The sequence below is a fragment of the Mytilus galloprovincialis genome, chromosome 14 (assembly GCF_965363235.1).
Source record: "Mytilus galloprovincialis chromosome 14, xbMytGall1.hap1.1, whole genome shotgun sequence".
Taxonomy (NCBI): domain Eukaryota; kingdom Metazoa; phylum Mollusca; class Bivalvia; order Mytilida; family Mytilidae; genus Mytilus; species Mytilus galloprovincialis.
The window spans coordinates 28,365,454-28,388,503 of record NC_134851.1 but is presented as its reverse complement, the minus strand read 5'-3'; the positions used below and the strand labels follow the sequence as shown (position 1 = coordinate 28,388,503).

At 31.2% G+C, this 23,050-nt stretch overlaps 1 protein-coding gene across 1 annotated transcript in view; it reads right to left on the bottom strand.

The window, feature by feature from the left end:
- LOC143058835 (uncharacterized) overlaps positions 1-22,278 on the bottom strand; it is a 57,782-nt gene extending 35,504 nt beyond the window's left edge. The window contains exon 1 of the mRNA XM_076232311.1: positions 22,110-22,278. The gene's annotated coding sequence lies outside the window, so the exon portion shown is untranslated. The remainder of the gene's footprint in view (positions 1-22,109) is intronic.
- Between the last annotated feature and the right edge of the window lie 772 nt (positions 22,279-23,050).

The following is a 23,050-nucleotide window of genomic DNA, read 5'->3' as shown; positions in this document are numbered from 1 at the left end:
TCAAAATGGATCAAATACAATACAGTACCTCATAAGATTTTAAAACAAAATGTGGTATGATTGCCAATGAGACAACTATCCACCTGAGTTGAAGTAAAGTGGATGTATAAGTAATTAAAGGTAACCATGAGTTTTAAAGTATCTCTGCAATGTCTGGAACATCTAGAAAATTGGTTTATTACTACAATACTTATATTTTAAACAATTTTATTTGTTTATAGGTATAGGAAGATGTGGTATGAGTGCCAATGATGCAACTCTCCATCCAAATAACAAATTTATAAAAGTAAACAATTATAGGTCAAGGTATGGCCTTCAACACGGAGCCTTGACACGGAACAACAAGCTATAAAGGTCCCGAAAATTACAAGTGTAAAATCATTCAAACAGGAAAACCAACGGTCTAATCTATATAAAAAATGCGAAACATGTATAGTCTATAAATAAATAAACAAACGACAACTAGTGTACATCAGTTTGTATATAAAAACTTTTGAGGCAATAGATAAAGCTTGTTTTTTAAGTTTTATTTTATATGTTGATATAGAAATGAAATGTTATAATTACTCTAATTTTGAATAATTTTAGTCACATATTTCAAGAGAAAGTTTGGTTATGGACCACTGCACATCATATGCTCTAAGCAGTCCCTCTGAACCAAATTATACTTCAGAATGTAATCATCAACATACTAAGCTTTGTGACGATTGTGAAAGTCTAGAATTGAGCCTCAATACCATCAAAAAGAAAGCTGAGGAGCATCCATGGCAGAACAAAGAGGCAACAATGTATATGGTAAGATAAAAGATAATATATAACCTTGACAAAAGTCTAACTTTGCTTTTACAATGATACCTAAAATGTGAAAACAGTAAACATGATAAAGGTATTTTTTTTTTCAATTGATTCATTTTGTATTCCTTTATATTTCAAAGTTAGTCAAATTGATTAAAATTTACCATGATTCATCAAAATATCCTTATTGTGATTTGTCAGATATCTGATATAACAATTATTACCATCATCGGGTAAAAAAATCAACTCAAAATCATATAATTTTTATTGTTTCAAATAAAGTTTATATTTTATCATCATGAACCATACATTGGTGTTAATGTCATTTGACAAGATTTTTTACCATTATTTATAATGAAGGTACCCCCATTACCACAAAGTGTTTGAATTTGTTTATAATGATATTGGATCTCTGATATCAGGTCCGGGTACACAGTTATTTCATAGTGCATTTCTTTTAGACAATAAATGGAAATAAAAAAAATCTCACCTGCGCTTTCTCAATAATATTTTTACAGTGTGTTGTACTACTTTTGGGACAAATTATATCAAAATTATAGAAAACTTCATCAACTCTAACTCAAAATATGGACAATTTTATGTAAAGGGGGTCTTGAAATCTTTTGACAGCTTCCGAAATGCTAATTTCTGACCTTTTTCAACTGGACCAAATCACTACTTTACATTATAATTTATAATATAGTGTAATTTTATCCCCCGTCTTGCTACTTGAGGCATAAAACATAAAGAAATAAATTTTGAAGGGGTATAAAAAAAAATTGACAAGTAACACACTGTCCACACTAGGGACTATATTTGTGGACAAAATCAAGGGATGATAACTGTGTACTTGAACCATCAGAGAATCATTTGTCACAGTATATATATATATGTCTTTAAACGATTTGTCTAAACACATTTTTGTGTATTTTCTTTAGGTAGATGAATCTATTATAGCCATAAGGAAATGGAAATCTTACGACATACGATCCAATAATCAGGAGCAAGCCAGATCTGACATTGTACATCAAATGACAAACGAGGATGCTATAATAACATGTGACTGGGAAATGAAGTTCCTGCCTAGGAAATATAGAGAAGGTAATTTTTGATTAACTGAATTCAAATAACACTGATAGAAACAAAATTTAAAGTAATGCACTAGGTCAAATATTTTGGTATGCCTCATGCACTCATAGAATGCTTGTGAAATAAGGTCAGTTTGGCAGGCTAGTCATATTTATCTCACAAGATATTAATCTGTGGTTTTATGCAGAGTTGTTTTCATAATTGAAAAAAAAATGTAAACCAAGTTTTGACACTAATAATGACATAATATGTAAATCCTCTTATTCACAGGAAATTTTAATCAGTTAATTTTTGTAGGAGGTCTTAGTCTAGCTTTGATACTCAGGAATCTAGTAATATTTTCTTTGCCCAGTGTCAATGTACGGGTGTAGTGTATGTTACCGTGCTGACAAAGCTTCTTTTATGTAAATTGTTAGATTCAAGGAGAATAACTCTTGCACTGTATGTATTATAATCCCGTTTATATATTTTTTTAATTCATAATTTGGCAATATTTTACAGGCCAAGTGGATTGGTTTGCCAAAAGAGGGATAAACTGGCACATATCAGTTACATTGTTGAAAGAAGGATCTAATTTCTCATCTTTAACACATGTTCATATTTTTGAATCCCCAGTATCCCAGGATGCATCTTTAACATCTCAAATCTTGATAGACGTAGCTAGAGACATTCTTCTGCATAAACCAGGATTGAAAAAAATTAACTTTTTCTCCGATAATGCTGGATGTTACAAATCTTCTTCAACAATCCTGATGCTTCACAATGAACTTGGCAATAATATTGCTTCATACAATTTCAGTGAGGCTTAAAATGGAAAAGGTATTAGCATTATTCAGTGGAGTATTTTCATTTTCTAACCATTTGGAAAAAGTGTATTTTTCTTCATCCAGAACTGAAGTTATCTAAATTTGCATGTACAACAAAATACTTGAATTTTTGACAATTGATAAATTGTAAATATGATATTTGTTAGAACATTGATGTAATGGAATAAATTCTGACATAATTTTGAATAATTCAGACAGCATTCTACTTCCATGCCTGAGAAACATTTATATGCTTATTTGAAAAAAAAACCTAATATTTTCAACCTGTAGCAGGAAAGAGCTTAAAATTTATAACAGACATTCATAACAGGTTTAAACAAATTATGTTGTTGAAATTCCAATAATAATTCAAATATTTCTTAGAATTATATAATATGAGTTATATGAAATATTGAAATAAATTGAATTGTATGCTTGATAATTTTCACAAAGACACACAAATTCTCATGGAATACACATATTCTTATGCTTAAAAAAGTAGAAGGTATCAGGGAAAAAATATTCAAAAATTTTCAGATACTTTAGTGTTGTAAAGTTTAATTGATGTTTGGTTGTTAGTCATTTGAATTATAAAGAAACTTTTTAATTCTACAATGTATAATGAAATAATTTAAAGACTTTTGCATTTAGGGCCATGTGACAGACGTGCTTCTCATATTAAGTCCATTATTAGGCGATACATTAACCAAGGCAATGATGTGACTTCAGCTTTGCATATGAAACAGGTATGAACATGTCCTTATCTTAATTTTAATCTTAACAAAAGTACATAGCTGATACATGTATATAAATGTTTCATATTATTTCAAGACAAGCCATATCCACTCTTTTAACTTTTTACTCTACCACACGATCACCACTTCAGGTGATGTGAATTACATGTATATAAAGTTAGATTGACATACCACTGCATAGAATGTGATGAGATATTTCTCTACTTGAGACATTTATCTTTTGTATGTATCTAACTGCCAAGAGAGGTAAAATACTATATTGCATAAAATTTTGAGGTGCTTGGGTTCATACAATGAAAAATTGAAAACAGACTCCTGATGACAAAAAATTAATGGAAGTAACAGTGGATTATGGGGAACTTTTTGTTTTTAAATTATAGCTTTTGAGATCCATTTTTATGTGCAAGAACTTGATGCTTAAAACAGATAAATATAATTATACTACATTTGTTTTCATTGTAGGCTGTGGACAAAGAGCAGAAGCCTGAATTGAAAGTCAAAGTTGCTTCCTCAGTTCTTGTTGTAGATGCAAAGTCATCAAAATGTTCTATTCCATTAATTTCAAAGTTGTACAATTTCCAGTACTCCAGTATTGGACTGAGGATGTGGAAAGCCTATGCTGTTGGTGAAGGTATGTAAGCTCCAAAACAACAAGGGAAAAAAACTTCATTTTTGAATTTTGTTTATAAATCAGCTTTTTTTTAAAGAAGCAATTAATAAATGTTGACATAGAGAAAAGTCATGCATGGCATTATTAAATTAAGAAAATGACAATCTGAAGAAAAGCAACATGGTTTATTAATTCAGTCGCAAGAAAAAAGTAAAATAAAAAAAAATACCAACCTTGGAGGGAAATTTTAAACGGAAAGTTTGTACTCAAATGGCAAAATCAAAAGTCTTATCACATAAAAATGAATAGATAACAACTGTCATATTCCTTACATGGAGCCTTATCTAGTGGGCAAAAAAATAAAAGTTACTTGAGCAAATCTAAACAATTTTTGACAACTTTTGCTGCACTCATCACTGTTGCTGAAAAAATATACCTATGTCTTCCTTCTAGATATGAGACAAAAATCTTATAACGTCTATCAATAACGGAAATTATTTTTCCATTTGAGAGATTTTTTTTTCATTTTGTACCAGAATTAAGTTTATATCAAATAGGATTTTTACTGTTAGCAAGAAAATATGTAAATAATGAACCAAAAATATACATTGTCTAATCTTGTGAGAGGCCTTCTTATGTAATGTGTCATCTAGCAATGTTTTGTTTTAATATAGGATTTAACACATGCACACCAACAGCATAATTGTTCCTTTTTATCTTTATCTTGTTAATAATGTTTTAATTTTTAGGTAAAATGATGAAATGGGGAACCATTGGCAGTCCATCTCAAGCTGTGGAAATAAAAACTGTGTTAGAATGGGGCCAAACACAAACCAGAGCTTTTGAAACAGAAACTGAAAGCACCCAAGGTAGGATAACAAATCTAGAATCCTTTAATATTCTCTTGCAACCATTGGAGGGGTTATTTCGAAGATTGGCCCTGGTAACACATAGAATTTACTGTCTCAAATTGAGGTTACCTAGAGTCGCGTCGCTAGATTAATGAATATTTGCGACAGTAAAAACTAGTTTTACAAAGACCCTGCGTAAAACATGATACAGTGATCTCAATTCGAATACAGCATATTAAGATAAATACCATTAGACAAGCTAGGCAAACAGAGTGAGGTTACTAAAGTGCATTACAAGCCTAGTCATATGTGAGATAGCCACTTTTCTATTGTTCATGTGTGTTTTTGGTGATTGATATTTGTAAATATTGTTTTTTACTGGTTTGCTTGACCTTTCATTTTATGCACCAAAGTGTTAAACCCACTCATTAAAGGGACTCTGAAACTTCCAGAAAGAGGTTATAAATAAAGGCAACAGTAGTATACCACTGTTCGAAACTCATAAATCGATAGAAAAAAACAAATCTGTGTTACAAACTATAACTGAGGGAAACGGATATCAACATTGTCATATTTATAGCATGTATTGGTTATTTTGCAGATGATCATGAAGTACATGTAGAAATGACACCAAAAAGGCAAACAGTTTTTGACTATCCTGTGGAAAACTGTACAAAGCAGTTTTCAAACAAAAGAGCTGTAGATGATCACATCTTACTGGGGGACTGTTCCTTTGATGGAAGTGAAAGACTTAATGTTACTGAAAGGGCTAAATATATTTATGCCAGTAAGATAATGCAAATGTACCCTTCAAATAAAGATAAATTGCCTAGTGTCCCCAGTAATGATTTCAACACAAACCATAATTTTTATCTGCCTATGGGCTGGGCACTTAAGGAAACAAAAGCTAGGGTTACATTTAATGCACAGCAGAAAGAATTTATGGTAGATAAATTTAATATTGGTAAAGTAACTGGCAATAAAGTAGACCCGTATGTCGCAGCGGAGGAGATGAGAATGTCTGGAAAATTTAAGAGATCTGAATATCTCTCTGGTCAGCAGATTTCATCTTATTTCTTCATAAAAAATGCAATGGAAATAAAATAAATTTTCTCTGTAGGAGTTGTTTTCTTGTATAGTTCAATTATCCGTGTCCGTACCAAACAGAGCATGCGAGCCGAAAAAATTCGCAAACTATATATAATGCGTAGTTTTCTAAATGACCTTGCATTTATATTAATATTATAATGATGCAATTTATAAGATCAATTTTATTTATGAAACTTAACAGAACAGAGGATTTAAGAGATTTTAAGCACTTGAATATCAATTTGCATAAATCTACAAATGACTGTAATTGTTCTATTACAATCGAAATAACTAAAGAAAACCATATCTTTGTTGATTTTACACATCATTGACATGACCTGCTAGCTGGGTGATGATATTCTAGTTTTATCCTTAGCGTTAGCCTAGGCAATTTGTAAATTTACATCAAATCTTTGGCTTCCGTAAATTATTTCTAATCTTATACATGTACGACAAATAAGATTATTAAAAAAAATTGAAGCGACTCGGAGTGTAGGTATGCCGTGTGTGTAGCTATTCTACGTAATGCATTTTACCCCTGTTTAATTTTTTTTTATTTAAATGCTAAATTTTTTAAAGGTCTAAAACCCAGTATTTGCCATTCATAGTTTACATTTTTTCTTGTAAGCGACCATCAAATTCACTGTTGACCCCGTACGAAAATTTCAACAGGAGTTCAACTGGACTTCAGCTGGACTTGAGACGTATTCCAGTCTGACTTTGAAAAGTCCAGTCTGACTTGAGCCGTACACGTACTTTTTCTTATACTTCGGTTATTTGCCAGCCGGTATTTTCTTAAAAGTCCAACCGCATTTTTTGTAATCCTGACAAGAAAATAAACACGGCTGGACTTTTGAGGGAAATTATTCTTTCTGTAGAATGATCAGCAGGATTTTTGTCTTAGAAAATTTTACAGTCATTTATGAGCAGGAATTAAGACTTAATATTTTCATCAGCCAAATCTGCCCTTACAGAAATAAAAAGTTAGTCTCTAGGATTCTGTTCTTTGAAAGGAACAATTTCTTTCAAAATGGAAAAGAGTTATAAATGAAAATTTGCAAGTTATAATAATGATATCATATTTTATTACAATATACTTTAAGATCAAACTATCAGATGTGATCTTTTCCCCTAAAATTTTCAATTCCATTATAAAATATTTAAAATAGACTGTAAATGGAAAATTGAAATTTAATATAGGTGATATAATTTTGATTGAATTATATCCTAGTTAATATGTTTTCAACAATTATTTAACATTTTTACTTTTTCATGAAATAAAACCACTAGCAAAATTACATCTATTAATAGGTTAAATTTATACATTTTCTAGTATATTTATATTTAATTAGATGAATGCAGAAAATAAATAATTATCATCATTCTTTAAATTAATATCAATTAGAAACTTGAGCCATAAGTGATTTAATAGCAGTATTATAGTCTTGTAGAGAGTGCCATCTGTTTTCAATTAACCTCAGTCTGGACAGGTCACAGGAAGTAGCATCTACACAGAGGTCATGGGGCCATTTGAAGGATAACACATTTCTAAATACATATATCTGCAATAACTATCACTTTTATTAAACATTTCTTAATTGAACAAATTAATAATTGATTTTCTTTTTTTTAATATATCACATATTCAAAATTAAGACATATGCAAGAAGTCATAAGAAGAAATTTTTTCACAGCTCCTCAAACAACCTCATGTATTGCAATACAACAAAATTTGAATTTGGAATAAACAGGAAGATGTGTCTTCCTTCTTAAACAAAATGAGAAATTTACATTGGATGTAAAGCAAATGTTTGTTCTTTTCACATTATATTAGAGAAGATAGATTATATCGAAAACAAACTAAATGAGGACGACAAACAATTACTAGACCGTGAAATTAATGCGGAGGAAATAATGAAAGTTCTAAAAATTATAAAAACAAATAAATCCCCAGGGGAGGACGGGATCATATCAGAATTTTATATATTATTTTGGAATACAATTCAAGAGGAATTTTTAACGTTATTGCAAGAAATATTTAATAAAAAAGCAATGTCGGACTCACAATATAAAGGAGTTTTAACACTACTATTTAAGGGCGGGGAACGAGAAAACATACGTAACTGGCGCCCTCTTACATTACTGAATTGTGATTATAAAATTATAGCAAAAATACTAGCAGAAAGATTAAAAATAGTCCTTCCTAAGCTTATACATCCCGACCAAAAAGGGTTTGTAAAAGGCAGACATATAACGGAAGCAAATAGAATGATACAGGATATCATAGAATATATTGATAGTGAGGATGAAGAGGGTATAATTGTCTTTCTTGACCAACAAAAGGCTTTTGATAGGATGGAATGGGGATGGCTAGACTTCGTTATGAAGGAATTTAATTTTGGGGACAATTTTCGTGGTTGGGTTCAAATGCTATTAAAAAGTGCTAAGACATGTATAAAAACAAATGGTTACGTCTCTAAATATTTTTCAATTTCTAGATCAGCCAGGCAGGGGTGTCCTATAGCCCCTTTTTTATATATATTACAAGCAGAGCCCCTGGCCTGTGCAATAAGGGCAGACAAAGACATTGCAGGTATTATGCTGCCCGGGGAAGAAAATGGGGAGCTAATAGAAACCAAATTGAATATGTTTGCTGATGACACGCAATTATTTAATAAAAATGAAAGTTCTGTTAGAAAATCTTTCGAAATATTAGACAAATACGAAAAGGCCTCGGGTTCAAAAATTAATTACGAAAAGACTAAGGGAATAAATATTGGCGCAAATAAACGCAAACGGCCTACTTTTAAAAAGATAAGTTGGACAACAGATAACATAAAAACACTAGGTATTCACCATGGTTATAACATTGATAACGATAAAATATGGAAATCAATATTGGAAAAAGTACAAAATTGTGTACACATCTGGAAAAGTAGAAAATTGACATACTCTGGAAAAGTCCTTATTGTTAAAAATTTAATTATTTCAGTGTGTGGTTATGAATTAGAAATAAGAGGTATACCTGAAAAACATAAAAAAGACTTAAATAAGATAATATGGGATTTTATTTGGGATGGTAAAGTGAATCAAGTAGACCGGAAGGTTTGTTGTTTAGACGGCAAAAAGGGGGCATGGGGATGGTAAATTTGGATAGTTGGATAGAAAGTAAATATATCAAATCGATATATTCAATATTACACAAGCCATTATCAAGTTGGAATGCGATAGGTAAATTTTGGTTAAAAAAATATGATAAAAAATTTGCAGATAAACTTTTTCTGTGTAGATGTTCAGACCTTTCAGGTCTTGAGATAAAAAAACTACCACATTATTACCAAAACGCTTTACAATCGTGGTCAAAATTGACAAGGATCACACAGGGTATAATAACTAATAAAATGGAAGTAAAAAAACAGCCTTTATTTGGAAACTCAAATATTTTATTTCAAAGAAAATCTATATTTTATTCTTCTTTTTCAAAAAGTCCAATAAAAACCATTGGTGATATATGGGATGATAATACCAATGAGTTTAAATCGTGCAATGAAATATATCAACAACTTATAGATAAACGCAATTGTATTTCGGAATATTCACGAATTAAAAGTGCCGTACCGCAAACTTTTATACAGGTTTTAAGAAATAACGATGTACAACGCACTTTAAAAAACTACAAAATCAAAATTTCTGAAAACTTTGAATTTATAAATCCAGATAACAAAATCATTAAAATCAAAGATTTGACATTAAAATATCTTCAGTTAAACTTAAACATAACTGAGACCCCTAAATGTCAAACAAAATGGGAAAATTTGTATAGCGAGTACATAAATTGGGAAAAAATTTGGCTAAATCTCAGTAAACTGGATATTAATAGAAAAGTTAAAGAGTTTCAATGGAAATGTATACACAGGATTATATATACAGAAAACAGACTGCAAATAATGCGTATGTCAAATGGAAAATGTCACTTATGTGATGAAAACAATAACATTGAAACTCTTGAGCATTTATTTTACCAATGTAACAATGTTAAACCATTGATAGAAACAGTTATCAGAAATTTACAACTGTGTAACTTAATAAATAACGATGCACTCGTTGAAAAAGATATTCTATTAGGAATCTGTTTAGATAATTCGAATAATATAATTGTTAACGCAATAATACTTTATTTTAAATGGGCTATTTGGAAAATACGTAATAAATGCAAATTCGAAAAAAATAAACTGAGTATGCAGTCTATACAGGCTTTGTTAAAATTGCATATGAAAAACGAATTAAAACTACTTTTACTACGGTCAGATATAAAATATATATATAGATTAAAAATTGAACTCTTTATCGGAAATATGTAGGTTAAATATTTTTAGTTCAACTGCTCTAAACTAAAGGTGTGTTTGATTCCATATGTAATAATAATACTATATCTTAGGAAGAACGTAGGGAACACTATGTTTGTTTGGTATTGGGGTTTTTTTTACAGAAAGAAAGATTTGTACTGTAATTGATATTTGAATCTATGTCTGTGCATATTAATATGTTTATTTGTAAATTACACATATCACGTTTCTTATACATCAGTACTCACCACATGTGCTTTATACTTTTATAATCCATACGTCAGTCACAGAATCATTTCAACTTTTGTTCATTCACATTAATTCAATAATTTCTAATTCTAACTATAACTATTATTATTTTTTCAATCAAATATATAGTTTTCACGTTTAAATCAACACATGTATAATGTAAGTCAGTAAACCGGATATACGTTAATTATTATGAATTACAGTGCCAGTGATGCGTAGCAGGTAAAATCAATTGTATTGGTTATTTTTAAATGTATACTTATGTAAACTATGGGAAGTTTAAACTCATTTGATATTTTCCCTGGTCAAGTGAGGCTGTTAAAAAGCAGGGGTCCCTAAGTATGCGACCTGGGCTACTTAGGTATTTATATAGCAGGAAATAATTGAATAAAATATTTGTTATCGTTAATAAAAAAAAAAAAAAAAAAGAGAAGATAGATCCTTCTGACTGGCATCAATTTCAATTCAGGAAGATTGCTGTTTGCATGTATTTTGGATTGCATATTCTGGTAAGTACAATCTGATATGCTCTTTTTTCTTCAACATATTAATGAAATGATTACAACATTATAAATATATATTAGCTTAATTTTTATTTTTGAAGAGTAAAAAGAATTAAAACTAGAGGCTCTCAAGAGCATGTGTCGCTCACCTTGGTCTATGTGTATATTAACAATGGACACAGATAAATTCATGATAAACGGTGTTTTGGTGATGGTGATGTGTTTGTAGATCTTTCTTTACTGAACATTCTTGTTGCTACAATTATCTCTATCTATAATGAACTTGGCCCAGTAATTACAGTGGAAAATATTTTGTAAAAATTTACAAAAATTTATGAAAATTGTTAACAATAAAGGGCAATAACTTCTTTAGGGGTCAATTGACAATTTTGGTCATGTTGACTTATTTGTAGAATTTATTTTGCTGAACATTATTGCTATTTACAGTTTATCTCTATCTATAATAATATTCAAGATAATAACCAAATTCTGCAAAATTTCCTTAAAATTACTAATTCGGGGGCAGCAACCCAACAACAGGTTGTCAGATTTGTCTGAAAATTTCAGGGCAGATACATCTTGACCTAATAAACAATTTTACCCCTGTCAGATTTGCTCTAAATGCTTTGGTTTCAGAGATATAAGCCAAAATCTACATTTCACCTCTATGTTCTATTTTTAGCCATGGCGGCCATCTTGGTTGGTTGGCTGGGTCACGCCACACATTTTTTTAAACTAGATACCCTAATAATGATTGTGGCCAAGTTTGGTTAAATTTGGCCCAGTAGTTTCAGAGGAGAAGATTTTTTAAAAGATTACAAAAATTTACGAAAAATTGGTCAAAATTGACTATAAAGGGCAATAACTCCTTAAGGGGTCAACTGATAATTTTGGTCATGTTGACTTATTTGTAGAACTTACTTTGCTGAACATTATTGCTGTAAACAGTTTATCTCTATCTATAATAATATTCAAGATAATAACCAAAAATGGCAAAATGTCCTTAAAATTACCAATTCAGAGGCAGCAACCCAACAACAGGTTGTCCGATCCATCTGAAATTTTCAGGGCAGATAGGTCTTAACCTGATAAACAATTTTACTAGATGTCAGATTTGCTCTTAATGCTTTTGTTTCAGAGATATAAGCCAAAATCTACATTTCACCCCTATGTTCTATTTTTAGCCATGGCGGCCATCTTGGTTGGTTGGCTGGGTCACGCCACACATTTTTAAAATTAGATACCCGAAAGATGATTGTGGCCAAGTTTGGATTACTTTTGCCAAGTAGTTTCAGACGAGAAGATTTTTGAAATAGATTACTAAGATTTACGAAAAATGGTTAAAAATTGACTATAAAGGGCAATAACTCCTAAATGGATCAATTGACCATTTCGGTCATGTTGACTTATTTGTAAATCTTACTTTGCTGAACATTATTGCTGTTTACAGTCTATCTCTATTTATAATAATATTCAAGATAATAACCAAAAACAGAAAAATTTCCTTAAAATTACCAACAACGGGTTGTCCGATTCATCTGAAAATTGTAGAACAGATAGATCTTGACCTGATAAACAATTTTACCCTGTCAGATTTGCTATAAATGCTTTGGTTTTCGAGTTATAAGCCAAAAACTGCATTTTACCCCTATGTTCTATTTTTAGCCACGGCGGCCATCTTGGTTGGTTGGCGGGGTCACGCCACACATTTTTTAAACTAGATACCCCAATGATGATTGTGGCCAAGTTTGGTTTAATTTGGCCCAGTAGTTTTAGAGGAGAAGATTTTTGTAAAAGTTAACAACGACGGACGACGACGACGACGGACGACGGACGCCAAGTGATGGGAAAAGCTCACTTGGCCCTTTGGGCCAGGTGAGCTAAAAACTACATTAAATACTTAATTATGCAAAATATTTCAGTTTGTGTGATTTTCAAAGCTTAATTACCCTATTTTATGCACTTTAAATTATTTAGTCTTAATATATAATCATGATAATTATAACCACACACTTTTAGGAGTAAGCATTTAGCTTCACAATTTCCCGTTTCTTGATTTTGCCAGCAAGACAGTAGAAAAAAGAAAAAGAAATAAGCAGTACGTATATGCATAATGCCATCTGTTTTTTTTTTTTTTTAATTTTCAGATTATAACAAGGGATGCATATCAAATCAGAAGAATCCACCATCTTAAGAAAAACTAAGCAGAAGTAATCAATAGGGAGGGTTCTGCGGGGTTGGAACCCCCTCCCCCTAATTTTTTGTTGATCAGCCACTGCTGAGATCATCTTTAAAGGTCAAACAGAACTTTTGAAGTCCAGCCGGACTTTATAAAGTCCAGCTGAACTTTATAGAGGCCATATTTTTGCCAGAAATGCCGGCTGGATTTTTTCAGACGTACTTTTATGAAAGTCCAGCTGGACTTTCTGAACCGGACTCCTGCTCATTTAAATATTTAGAGCCGGTTTACGGCTAATTTCGCTGAAAGTCCAGCCGGGTTATCCATTATAAGACATTCAAAGAAAAGTCCAAATGATTATTATAAGTACGGTTCTCAGTACGGCTACTGTCAAGCTGGAGTACGTGTCATGTTTTTTGTACGGGACATGTTTAACGAAGAAGCCGCCATGTTGACTTGCTGAAATCATGAGTTGTGCGAAAAATGCATTATAATAGAAAGAAAACATCTACCTCATGTTTATGACGTCAAGTTTTCTAATGACGTGAATGCCACACCGAAAATATAAATGCAATTTCACGGAGTTGTATTTTTATTTTGGTATTTGTATATTTTCCTGAGCTCTAATACATTAGTTCTTTTGTAAAGCCTCAAAATAAGATTTTGTAGGTTTTTTTCAACTGCAATTTTCAACACAGCCAAATCGGCATAGCGTTTACACATATGTTACAATACACGTGGATTTACGTTGGAGTTATATGTTGAGCCATTATTATGATTGTCTGGGAGTCTACGCTAATTATAGATATACCGAGCCACCCGAGCACGTAGTCCTATAATATATGCCTTCGCATTATATATTCACTATTTAACGTTTTCATGCTGATATTTTCATTTTTTATTTTTTGTCTAATGCGAAGTGGCACATTGATAGTAAAAAAAAATAATATCAGAACAGTAAATAGAAATAGTAAATAATGCCCCGAGGTCATATGTTATAGGACTACCTGCGCATGGTATTGTTTACAAAGCGAATAAAGCACGTAATACGTTTTGTATAAGAATTATAAACTGTTAAGCTTCGCATGATGTGTGGTGTAGATATGTACATCAGAAATTTCTCAGTCAAACGACAAATAAAACAATTCTTAAAGCTTTTACAAATCTTATACCAATTTCATTGCAGCAAGTTTAAACTATATTTTTTAAAAGAGACATATATAAAAACTTAAATCAGTTGAAATTTTTATTGAAATACGCTGTTGGAAAATTACTGAGCGCCAATACAATACATTGACTTTGCATTTTATAAATTATAGTGACTTCGATAAATAAAAAAAATATGTCGTCATCGAATAGTCTTATTATGCCGGTATTAAAAACAAGACTCGTTGCATTGGTTGTGGATTTTTTATTCCCAGAGGATAGCATCAGCCAAATAGTGTATATAAATATATCTAAATACTATATACATGATATCAAAATAAACAATTAAAATGTATACCTTTCGTATTCAAAATTCAAGTTATTCCTTTAAAGTCCTTTTGCATATAAAAAGCCAAATCTCTCACAATACTGTATGCACTTATATTTACTTGCAACTATGCAATGCCTTCTAAAAATGTTTAAATTAATCTGATGTGATACAATAATATTAGGTTTGTGTTTCACGTGATTAATCACCAATAACTGTCTAGGAGGAAACGTGATATGTAACATAATATACTTATTGATAGTCAAACATTGGGTTAATAGTAATGCATATTTTGCATATTTTACACTTTTTTTGCTGATTATGAGGACTAAAAACTTACTATATTTAGAGACAATTTATCATAGTTATTCTTGACGAATATTTCCCGTAAAAAAACCTATAAACCGGTTACTTATAGTCTTTTCAGACAAATTCGTAAAACAATAATTGATTTGTCTATATTGCAATAATGAAGATACAAACTATAATAATAGTAATTATAATTATAATTAAAATAATAATATTACCAAGTGAAACTGCGAGCTACTGCTCACTGATGATACCCTCGCCGCAAGTGGATAATATTAAGTGTAAAAATATGCAAGTGTTCGGTAAACAGGAAGTTGTCGAGTGATGAATCTGAAAACGCATCACACGGTATAGCTGACTTATAAAAATCCTGAAACCAAATTTCAGAAATCCTTGTATTGTAGTTCCTAGAAAAATGTGACAAAAATTTTCAACTTGGCTATCATGTGTAAAATCATACAAGTGTTCGGTAAACAGGAAGTTGTCGAGTGTAAATCTGAAAACGCATCACACGGTATAGCTGACTTATATAAATCCTGAAACCAAATTACAGAAATCCTTGTATTGTAGTTCCTGAGAAAAATGTGACGAAAATTTTCAACTTGGCTATCATGTGTAAAATCAGACAAGTGTTCGGTAAACAGGAAGTTGTCGAGTGATGAATCTGAAAACGCATCACACGGTATGGCTGACATATATAAATGTTGATACCAAATTACAGAAAGGGTGGATGTGTAGTTCCTGAGAAAAATGTGACGAAAGTTTCATGGGACGGACTGACTGACGGACGGACTGATGGACGGACGGACTGACAGACAGAGGTCAAACAGTATACCCCCCTTTTTTAAAGCGGGGGTATAATTATAATTGATTACGAGTTGCCAATCCGTAAAGAGTAGTAAATATGGGTAAGACAATACAGTCATGGAGATTTGATATTTATTCCATTGAGACATTTATCCACCGAATTACATATACATATAGATCGATGTTAACAAATTATCCTTACGTTGGGCAAAAGCCCATACTGTAACGTCGTATATATAAGCCCCGGAAATCAAAATATGTCCAACAACCTTGCGAGAAAAAGCAACGACTTGTAACAAAAAACTTTAAGAAAAAAATTATAACCGACAGCAACGAAACATACAAAGCAAACATAAATTAAAATTTAATATATCAGAAACCATACATAGTTTTGAAAATATAGTGTATTGAATTAATCTAAGGAAATGGATCACGAATATGAATGACATTAATGACAAATAAACCTACATTAAAAGTCCACCCGGTGCGGATTTTCTCGCTGCGTTGAAGACCCATTGATGGCCTTCGGTTGGGTTGTTGTCTCTTTTAATTATTCCCCATTCTAATGCAACGTCGCTTGTAACGTTCATTTTAATTGGATACCGTCACAAATTTTCATGGCATCAATTGATGCCATGAAAATGTACAGGCAAGCGCAGACGACGTATGCCGGACATTATATGTATGATTTGACGTTGTTTTCTGTCAGTTTCATTAGAATGGAGATAACATCATTGTATTTTACGGAATAATGCTGACGCGTCGCCAGTAAACTTAATTTGCGACCATCAAAACACCAATTGATGACATCGGAGCTTAAAATACAAGACAGTTATCTCCTAATGTTCATTCTTAACACTATGTCACAAACACAAATTTTGGTATAACTTTGCATATAACTTGTCTAGTTAAATTATATCTGAAAATCGAAACATCAATACTTTTATCTTTTTTTTGTCTACAATGTTAATAATCGCATTCTATTAAAAAAGGTATATACGACGTTACAGTATGGAATTTTGCCCAACGTAAGGGCAAAGTTGCTATCATCGATCTTAGTACATATAATTAGGTAAATATTTGTAGAAGAAGCACATGAAATCGACGAAATAGTTATCAAAGATACAAGGATCATAAGTTAGTACGCAAGACACGCATTTCGTCTACATAAGACTCATCAGTGACGCTCATATCAAAATAGTTGTAAAGCCAAACAAGTAAAAATTTGAAGAGCATTGAGGATTTAAAATTCTTAATAAATTGTGCCAAATACGGCTTATGTAATCTTTTCCTGGGATAAGAAAAATCCTACGTATTTCGAAAAAATCAAAGTTTTGTAAACAGGAAATACATACAAATGACCACATAATTGATATTCATGTCAACACCGAAGTGCTGACTGTTTGGCTGGTGATACCATCGGGGACGAAACATCCACCAGCAGTGGCATCGACCCGGTGGTGTAAATAGTTCTCAAAGGTACCAGGATTATAATTTAGTACGCCAGTTTCGTAAACAGGAGATTTATAAAAATTACCACATGATTGATATTCATGTCAAAACCGAAGTGCTGACTTCTGGGCTAGTGATACCCTCGGGGACGAAACGTCAATGCAACCAGCAGTGGCATCGACCCAGTGGTGTAAATAGTTATCATAGGTACCAGGCCTAGGGTTGTAATTTAGTTCGCCAGGCGCGCGTTTCGTCTACATAAGACTCATCAGTGACGCGCATATCAAAATAGTTGTAGAGCCAATCAAGTACAAATTTGAAGAGCATTAAAACGTTCATCAATTTTCCTTAAATACATAAAATTTCATGTTTTACTCCTTAGATTTTTTTTAAACTATATGTTGTTAATACTAACATTTCCATTCTAATGATATCAACTAATCATGTGGTCGCCGACTTTTTTTGGGGAAGTGTATTATTCAATCGGTAAAAGGTATGAGTTAAAATCAAATTTAAAAGGGTTTGTCGTCGACTATGTGTGCATTCTATACAAATCGGCATCTATTTTGAAAGGATTTAATCAATATTTCATAAAAAGGAAACATACATTATTTTTGTTTGCAAATTTTAGATGCAGCTCAACCAGCTTTAAGTGTGTGTCAAATGTTAAAGAAAATCTGTGACATAAGCCATTTTCTGTAACTAGACCTTAATTCATTTCTAGTGTTTGATATAGAATAAGATTTAAAAGAAAACACGCTTTATTTGGATGTCATGATAATGCAATTTCACAAATTGATGTTACTCACAACAAGGAACCTACACTTTTATTTGGCGTGGTAATGTACATGCCTCATTTATTTTTTGTAAATCGCAAAAGAAAGGACACATTGACATATATCCCCAGTCTCTGGAAAAAGATCGACCTTTATATTAGGTAACCATCTTAAATTGTTATATAAAATATTTAACTCACGTTTCATATCTTACAAATGGAGTAAGTTCACTGACATATGAAAACTTAATCTGATAATAGTTCATGCACTTTATGCACTGATATTCACGAAAAATGTATAAATGTTTCCACAGTGATACAAGAACATTTGTGTTCCAAATGGCTATTCGGGTGAAAATATAAAATATAACTTATAGTAATTGATAGTCTTACAGTCTTATTCTTTAGTTTTCTATGTTGTGTCATGTGTACTATTGTTTGTCTGTTTGTCTTCTTTTCCCCAAAGAAACTAGTAGATATTTGGAGACATTGTTTTAAAGTTACTACCTTCGAAAAATTCCAGTAAAAATACTATTAACAGGATAATAGTCTTTAATATTAACCGGTTAATATTCTTTTTTAGAGAATTTCGTAAAAATGTTAATTTTATTCATATATAATGTTATATAGAAAAAGGAGTACAAACTGAGGTATAATATGAGTAAATATACCTCCATATATGTACACAGAACTAAATGTGTTTGTATATGAACTAAACCGGAGATTAACAGAGAAAGGTTATTTTCTTGTTTTTTTTTTATACTTAGTATTTATCAATGACCTAATTAATGAATTGGAAATATGTTATAAAGTCACTGGTGTTAATAGTATAAAATGTTGCGCACCCTAACTTGCTGACGATATTACATGTATTGCTACACCACCGCAGCGTTTACAACACATGCTGGATATATGTACAAACCATTCAAATAAATGGGGGTTTCAGTTCAACGGAAAGAAATCATGTATTCAATTCTCAAAAACCTCAATAAAAACAGACTATGACTGGAAAATTAACCAAGAATCTGTACCTGTTGAAGACAGTCATATCCATCTAGGCATTGAACTAAACGGAAAATTAAACGCATTTGCACGAACGACAAAAGCTTGTAGGAAGGGTAGAAACACTTATTTTGCAATTGCCAACTTAAGAGGCGATAATACGAATCCTTTAGTTCTCGTCAAACTGTACAAGTCATTAGTAATTCCTACTTTTTTATATTGCCGTGAAGTTTGGTGTGACCTGACGAACCAAGATATTACATTACTGAATAGACTTCAGCATTTTGTTGTAAAACACGTACAAAAGTTTAAGACGTCAACAAGATCAGATATGTGTGAAAGCATGGTTGGACTACGTAATATAACCTGTGACATTGAAAAACGTAAACTATATTTCTTTGGAAAACTTTGTAAAACGAAAAACTCTTGTCTTGCAAAACAAATCTTTCTACAAAGACTTTTTTCGTACATGTTAAACGGACGAAACCATATTGGATTTATTCCGGACATATTCAACATTCTATGTAAATATAATCTGTATGAATTTCTTATATCCTATATTAGTGATGGCAACTTTCCTGATAAGCTGCAATGGAAACGTATTGTTGTAAATGCAGTTGAATCAAAACATGATAATTACTGGCTGATTCGCATTAATTCGGACAATGACTTTAAGAGGTTCAAATATATTCATAAACCCGTATCTGCAGCTCATGTGTGGAAATTCCCCTAGAACAGCTCTGAAATTCGCACTACATTGTTTGTCGGAAAACTTATATCTAACGCTCCTAACCATGTTTTCAAATTTTGTGAAATTTGCGATCGTCCGTTCACTGTCGTTTTCGTACATGCATGCTTTGGCTGTACGTGTACATCAAATATGCACAGCACATGGATGGAATTAATAATAGAAATCTTTTGTCTGGATCTCTATGTTGAACTAAGTGAATGTGATGATGAATCTTTATATACAATATGTCTAGGAAAAAACCCTTCAACTATGCTCAGTGATTCCGACTTAAGAGTAATTCAAGCGACATTGCTACTACCATGTAACAAAATCTGCATCCGAATACAATCGTCAATTGAACAATATAGTGTAATGCTAGCACATGTAATATCGACAGCACGCGATATAAACTCTTTTGATGATCATTTTCATTTATATGTAAATATTGCGTATTGCTCACAACTTTATAGTTTATATGTTCTGTTATTGATGTTTTAATGTATTGTTCATGATTATATAATTCATGTAATCTCTATAAAGAGGAAATAAAGATAGGAATGAATACAAGTCCGCTATCAGTTTTATTTGGAGCTACCTGTTGTCCATTTGTTTTAAATGCAGTTTTCAAAAACATCCAGTAAGTGAAAATACATATGAATGGACTGATGATATACGGAAGGGTCTAATAATGTGGGATATAGTATATCGGATATGGTTATATTATTTCTTTTAATTAATGTTTGATCCCTTTTTAATATATATTATATGTATATATCAAAAAGGGGATCAAACGTTAAAGAAATTATTAAAATTGTTCTTCTAATTAGTGGTGAAGAGTAAAGCAATACCCCCTACTTGGAGCAAACTCATTAAAAAGATCAAACTTATCAGAGTGTATTAAATTCTAAATAAAATTCATAAGTGAATAACCCCTCAACCAGAACTTAAACATTTAGTAATGTAAAAATCCGACTGCTATTTAACGTCTTTTTTGCTGATTACACATTCGTATCTTTCGATTGTACAGTGTCACATATTTCTAATTCATTCGATATAATGTTGATTGATTTTTTGAAAATACCTTTCTCTTTACGTTCTTATTTATTTATATATGCATGCACATGCAAAAACTATTATATATTATTGCATAGCAATATAATATTTCCCACAGAAAGTAACGAAAAGTTAGCGTGCAATAAATTCCAATATTGCAATAGTGCAATAAATCTTCTTCAAAATTCATGACGTCATCAACGTCAAAATCTTATTTTAAACAATTTTTTACTATCAAATATTATATTGCTATACAATTAAAGGGTCATTGCATGAATATTGGTAAATATTGTCCCTCGTAGAACATATATTGCACTTGCAAGCTCGTGCAATACAAAATTCGACTCGGGGCAATATTCCCCAATATTCATACAATAACCCTATATTATAAATATTCAAAATATTTGAAATGAACTATCGTTAGACCTTAATGATTCATAAAACATTATCGGAGCATTAAAGTACGTAGAAACATAAACATATAAAGTTTTTCATGCATGTGCAAAAATGTAGCTAAATAGATTGTTAATGTAAATGTTACCGGTGATAAAATTACCTAGACTTAATTAAACATACGTCTTGTAATTTCACCTACTTGGGTTTAAAACAATGTATGTCGTTTGCTCTGTCATTTAATATTTCATTGCTTAATATATATATAAGTCTGAAAATTACACCCAACACCCAACAGTGTTCTCTGCTGATATATACATACATATATAGCGTATTTCAGTTCAGTGGCAAATTTTCAAATATTATATAAAACAATTTCGTAAAATTCAGTCGTTTATTGACAATGTATATACATGTACAGAGGTCAGTGTATATAAAGTACGAAACTAGTTACAAAATGTAGTTAGTTTTTACTGTCGTACGCGGGGAATTACTGTTGTAGAATAAAGGATTATGGGAAAACTTTTTGGAAATACCAACAAAATAATTGAATGTATTTTTTAACAAAATTTCATTTAAATAGAGCTTTTTTGTGTAAAATAAAAGAATTAAAGTCCAACACAATGAAACTAAACCAGATGAATCCATAACCCCTATACTATTGATAACTTAATGCGATTCGTTTTAATTCTAAATGTGAAACATTTTCACTGTAAGTGCAATCATTTCTGATGTGCAATGAAATTTTTGTTTGAAAGATAACAATATATGCAACAATCGAGAATCGTAATTTAGATATGAAAATTTACAATTTGAAAATCAAATTAGTTGTAAATGCTTACTTGAATTAACGTGGGTATAACCAACGTATGGATGATTCAGGACGTTGTGCGTTGTGTACCGTTCGATGATTTTTGTTTCTGTTGTGTGATTTCGTCATGGTGCTGTAGTATATCATACTTGCTTTTTCCATTGATACATGTATAGCCATCTCTTGTTATTGATTATCAAAGTGCGAGGTTTAGATACCGCTAAATCCAGGTGTGTTTTGTGTGCGAGTTGAAAACTCACTGAATCGTGAAATAACGGGCGATTTTTCGATCAGACTGTCTCTATTAGGTCTTAAATACCTATATCGTAAATTTATAAAAAAAAAAATAGTACATATTACATAATATTTCTTACATAATTTTAAAAAAAATCATGAATTTTTCGTCTGTTTATTTTAGAAACGGATACAGTAAACATTACATCATAAGATTCACACATTATATACACTGGAAATATTTTCTCACAAAGAACTTGAACTACTATAGGTAGTACGATTTAAAGCTTAAATTTGATTGACTGTCACTAACAAAAGTTTCATTTTAGGAATTTAAATTAATATATAAAAATAAATATATAGCTTTAAACATGCATATAATGATTGATGAAAGGTATTGTACTAAATTAATACAAGGAAATGAACAACGAATATTAATGATATAAATAACACAATTACCTACATAAGTTGACTCTTTGTATTTTATTTTGAGATTTGTAATACAAATTATGTAATAAATGACTGTGTCAGAATATCCAAGGAAATGCCAATGAACTAACATGTACTCATGACAAAGGAACATAAGCTATATTACGTGCATTTTTAATTTGGCGTAAAAAGTATATGCTATATTCGTATGTAATGTTTCAAATGTCATAATAAAACCTTTACATATATCTCTAGTCAGGCAATTTACTAGAAATTCCAGTAAAATTCATCTCAAACGAGCTAATACGT